General features: G+C 34.1%; 1 protein-coding gene across 1 annotated transcript in view; it reads right to left on the minus strand.

Moving 5' to 3' along the window:
- Window positions 1-345, minus strand: part of LOC126967704 (O-acyltransferase like protein-like) — an 89,089-nt gene extending 88,744 nt beyond the window's left edge. Inside the window, exon 1 of the mRNA XM_050812306.1 lies at window positions 248-345. The gene's annotated coding sequence lies outside the window, so the exon portion shown is untranslated. The remainder of the gene's footprint in view (window positions 1-247) is intronic.
- Between the last annotated feature and the right edge of the window lie 5,655 nt (window positions 346-6,000).

The following is a 6,000-nucleotide window of genomic DNA, read 5'->3' on the forward strand; positions in this document are numbered from 1 at the left end:
AAATCTGATGAGAATTCAATTTTGACAAAACGGGGTAAAACGGTAGCGGGAAGTAAAACATTACGCGGATAAAGTCGCGGGCGTATAACAAAAAAAAAATAACAAAAATAACAAAAAATTATAATGAAAAAGTGCTATTAAAAACTATGCTGACCCTACTTAACATAAAGCTGTTTACAAAAGAATTTATTTTAGATGTCATTAATATTTTTATTTGAAATTGGGATAAATACTTAATATTACATACCATTTAAATAATGCGGATCACCGCAGCACAATCCAAAGAAAAACAAAACCACAAAATATCTGTACGACATAGTAAGAGCGGGTGCTGCCTTTCTAAACTGAATCAATAATGTTCCTCGAAATAAGTGAATTACATTTTTATTAAGCAGTTCATTGCTTATTGATACTATAAATACATTTCTCGTTTCTTACATTAGGCTTAATAAGTGTTTGTGTTTTTTTTTTCATTACAATGAACGGCACCGTCGTGTGCCTGGTCGTCTCCTTCTCTCAAATGCAAGGGAACGATGGCTGGTCCATGCGTCAACTCGTAAATGGGTGCTGTTTGTGGTGCCAGGCGAACTGTCAAAAATATAACTCTTAATGGCCGCGTGCGTAACCGCATCGACGCTCACGAAAAGTATAGAAATCTAAGGTCTAAGATCGAGCAATCGCCTGGACAACTGTGTACGTTCAAGTTATAGTGCTAAGCCTACCAGTACTTATATATGTTTACCAAAACATTATGTATTAGTGACGTGTGAATTGGCAAAAGAGGTGTGCTCCTTACCAGTGAGTATTCCTTCCAAAACTTCCAGTTTTGTAGCCACTATATTTGTACTTATTTGACGCCAACTATTGGTATTCTTTGTTTCGGTGACTTAAGTAATGCACCAATCCGTACAAGTGTTCATGTGCCAACATAAATTCTGATCCATTCGAGATAAGGATATTATTTTAACTTAACTTAATATATACAGTCCAACTAATTTTATTATATCAAGTGTTATTTTTTATTTAAAACACTGATATTACTTATACTGATTGTGGTTTATTTGAAAGTAACTCATTTATTTCAATTATAACCCGCTTAAATTGAATGCTTGTATTTGGTGCATATATTACTCAGACAGAATGACATTCTTATTTCGTCATATTATACCATCGCTAACTTTGTATGTGCATTGAAACGTTTTACCGGTCAACTATCTGATCGCAACTTGAGGGTAGATTAATACTGCGTCGCATTCTTTAACTACAACTGACTGCGAACATAAACATTTACTAGATACATATTATTTATCTACTAACTAAGCTAGATTACTGTTACGTAGGTCAAATATAACTTGCTAGATATTAATTCATTTCGCTAGGCAGTCTAAAGAGGAGAATTTGTTTATAATATATACGTCACAGCGTGAATATATTTTTCATGCAATATAAATTATATTAGATTTGTCAGTTCAGATTCGAGAAAAACCCAACGCATCGTTAATTAGCCAATTTAATGCTAGATTTTTCTAAAATTGAAAGTATTCGTGAAGAATATTTAAATTTAACAGAAAAAATAAATAGTTTAAAGTTATTATTAAATCCTAAAGACACCATTGACATGCAAGCGATGTCTGCATTCGATGACTTGTACTATGAAGTGCTAGGTTTTGCGTCCGCTGTGCGCCCGGAGCCGTCAAAGACGGGGCGTCAAAGACGAGCGCCACGGGGGCCTGCCACCACGCATCCACGTCCGACACGGACAAGGTCATACATGCTAAGTAACCTCGAACTGAACTTCCTAAGTTCGATAGTAAAATTGAAAATTGGCAAACTTTTTTTGATACATTTTCGACATTAATTCATAATAATACATCGATTGCTCCGATTACTAAATTTCATTATCTCATGTCTTGTTTATCAGGATCTGCACTCGGGATCGCTAAACAGGTCAAGGTCACGTGGGACAGTTACGAACTGGTTTTTAATGAACTTGTGAAGCGTTATCAAAATAAACGAATTTTAGCTGTGGCGTATTTAGACCAAATAAATAGATATCCATGTTTGAAAAATCCTAATTTTAATGAATTGCAGACGTATACTAATATTCTTTGTGAGTCGGTCAATGCCCTCAAGGCCTTAAAGCTAGATGATTTAGGTGACTTTATTTTATTTAACTCAACGTTTCGCGCGCTTGATAACAATACGAGACACCGCTTCGAGTGCCAAAATAAGTCAGACATACCTACTTTTCAAGATCTAATGCAGTTTCTTCAAGACTATGTCAAAGTCTTAGAAACTACTTATCACACGTCGAATGCGAATGAGCCATCTAGTGTTAGTTAGCGGCCTACTCAATCTTATGGCGGAAAACAGATCAAAAATGTTTCACCGCGAGCGCAGAATTATAAGCGTTCTAAAAGCTGTATATCATTAGAATGTTATCATTGTGGTGCAGCGCACAGTATTTACAAGTGCCCCACATTTCAATCGTTAGGTTCACAAGTTAGGTTGGACTTAGTAAAACAAAACAAGTTATGTGTTAATTGTTTACGTAAACATTGCATAGATAAATGCGTTTCTTGTCTTTCTTCGTTAGTAGGTGATCACCGCCACACACATTCTCTTGCAACACCAGAGGAATCACAGGAGCGTTGCCGGCCTTGAAGGAAGGCGTACGCGCTTTTTTTTTGTTAGCTGTTTATTTGAGATTTCTTGCTACTGGTGAGTCATATTCTTCTTTGTATTTGCATCGGATATCATAGTCAAAATGTAGTTAATGCATTACTCATGCTTGCGAGACGATTATAAAAGTATCGAAAGAATATTTTAATATAAGCCGAGATAAATATTGCTAATAAAGCTTATGTGTTTGACCACTATATTTATCTTTTTCTTTTCCACTAAAAAAAGCGGTCTGTCCGGTAAATGTTTAAAACTTTAACCACCAAGCATGGATAGAGTATAAAACTTGTTTGAAGTAAGTATTATACATAAACTTCAATAAAATTAACAATACTTGATAAAAACATCTATGTTTTATGCTGGTGTGAACGCTGTCAATGTATCAAACATGTCTCAGATCTATATGTGAACGCTATTGTGTTATTTACTTGTATTAAAACTTGTTAGAAACACAGTGTGAACACAAGAATGTGTCGGACACTTGCTATATATGTTAAAAACAAATAATTATGTTTTGACAAGTACTGTACAAGTTTTGTATAAAGCAAGTTATGGACTTGTTTCTTGGTGTAAACGAGGGGTTACACAAACAATGAGTTCAAATTTCAAGCTCTAAAGGTTGATGCACCCATTATTGAGGAAATTTATTATTTATAACATTATTCATACATTGTGTACAGCACCTTACAAAACTCATTTAAGATAGCCCAGGTGGAAAATTTTTGGTTTCAAAGACTCTGAAGAAAGCAAATGATATTAAATTATTTTAATGGAAAAAGCCAAAAAATTTTGACGAATCTATAAAATCAAAATCATAACAAGTAAGCTCTCATCATTTAAACGTATTAAAAAAACTACTAACCAGATCTTGTTCAAATCAATTTTCGGTGGAAGGTAATGTACATCATATATTTTTTTATATTTATCATTCTCTTAAAAGGCATAAAAGGCATTTATTTTCTCAAAATTGATTCCTTTAGAATTTTTTTTGATGTCATTTCTAATAGCTACTAGATACTACTACCGCTTCGGAAACAAATGGCACTCTGAGAGAGAAGAAGCGGCGCAAGAAACTCTCCCAGCATTCTTTTTTTGCGGTCTTTTCAATAAAAATATACAATATTGTACAGTCATTTTTATCGCTATAAAATAATCACAATCTAGTCCCAGGCTGTCCGATCATTTAGATATTCAGCAGTGGAGTAATAGGATTTACGGCAGAGCCATTTTTTTATGAAACATTTAAATTTATTTATAGATAATGCCTGAACAGTGCGTGGGACTTTATTATAGAAGTGTATACAATTACCCTTAAAGCTATTATGTACCTTATGAAGCCTACTAGAATTAGTTACAAGCAATCCCTTATTTCTAGCTAACTATTAAGAGCAAAAAGGTGACGATTTTTGTGAACGTATATTAAATTTTCATAAATGTACTGACAATGACAGTCATAATATTTATTTCTTTAAATTTTAAAAGTCTTTAACCAAGTTGATATATAGCACGTACAGCTCTCTTTTGCAGCGCAAACACTGTGTCAATGTCAGCAGCATGACCCCATAGTAAAATACCTTACGTCATGATGCTGTGAAAATAACTGAAGTACACTAATCTAGCGGTCGCAACATTCGTGTACTCTCTAATCTTTGTAACGGCATATGCCGCAGACCTGAGTCTATCTGCTAGATGGGCAATATGTGGACCCCACTGAAGCTTTTTATCTAACGTGATACCCAAGAAGACCGTAGTGTCCACAAGTTCCAATCTCTGGTCATTTATAAGTACGTTGGTTTGTACCTCCGTTGTGTATGGTGCAATGAACCGTTAATACTTTGTTTTTTACTATTTAAGTGCAGATTATTCGTCTCAAACCAACGCACTATCTTTGAGAGTGCATTGTTTACCTCGTCATCAATATCCGCACGTCGCTTCACTTTAAAAATAAGTGAAGTCTCATCAGCAAACACCTATTCCCACAGGTTTACCCGAAGACCGTTTGCCATTTACATCGACTATCTGAACTCTTTCGCTTAAATATGATTTTAACAGATTTAAGGCTCTATTTTTCACTCCATAATGCTTTAGTTTTAGGAGTGAAGTTTCATGGTGGACGAAGTCAAATGCTTTTGACAAATCACAAAATATGCCCAATGCATCCTGTGACTCTTCCCAGGCGTCAAAGATGTGCTCAATGAGTCTAGTACCCGCATTAATTGTTGATAAGCCCCTAGTGAAACCAAATTGATTATTGTTCATTAATTTAGAAAAATGCATTTGAAGCAAAGGTTTTTCGAAAATTTTACTAAAAACAGGCAGCACTGAAATAGGTCTGAAATTAGCAGGATCAAAAGAACTGCCCGATTTAAACAATGGTATAACTTTGCTGTATTTCATGAGGTCACCAACACACCCTCATCTATGCATCCATTAAATATTATTGCTAATTCTGGTGCTATAATGTCAAGTATGTATTTTACAATATTAGTCGAATGGCCCCATAAGTCTTTTGTATTTTTAAGTTAATTAATTTCAAAAATTTTATTATATCGCTACCTGTAACATACTTAAATTTCAAATCAGTGGAAGATACTGGTACATGTAATTTAAGCATATCATGTGCTGCTTTTGGTGAAGATTTAAGGTCTTTGGTCATGATAATCGGGTTTTCGGAGAAGTATTTATCAAATTCATTTGCAATATCTATTTCCAAATATGTAACGCGATTATTAATATTTAAACAGATAGAGGTGTTACGGCAATTCGATCTACCAGCTTCATTGTTAATTACTCTCCAAGTAGCTTTTACTTTATTATTACTGTTTTTAATTTTATCTGCAATGAAACGTGTTTTCGCTTCATGACAAACTACTTTAAAAAGCTTGGAGTATTTTTTTACATATATTTTAAATTCTTCACTATTATTGTAATGTTTCTGATAATAAAGGTCATATAAGCGTTTACGACTTTTGTGGATACCCATTGTTGCCCAATCATTAAAACAATGTTTGTTGTTTACTGTCACCGTTACTGGAGTAAAAATCCTGTCAAATTCCTCACAGAACGAATTGAAGACTAAGTTATAGTGAAAATTAGCAGTTTCACCACAGTGTAAAAATGGTATCGTATTTACCAAATTATTTCTAAACCTCTCAAGACGGCTACCCGTAACTGGTATAATCATCACCTTTTTTGGTCTTACATTATCCAATCTTGCATTTACTTTTATAAGTTGCCCACTATGGTCGGGCTGAAGATTATTAATTATGAGTTTACTAGTAAAAGTAACATTTGTAAAAATATTATCTAAACAGGTTG

The sequence above is a fragment of the Leptidea sinapis genome, chromosome 13 (assembly GCF_905404315.1).
Source record: "Leptidea sinapis chromosome 13, ilLepSina1.1, whole genome shotgun sequence".
NCBI classification, from domain to species: Eukaryota; Metazoa; Arthropoda; class Insecta; order Lepidoptera; family Pieridae; genus Leptidea; species Leptidea sinapis.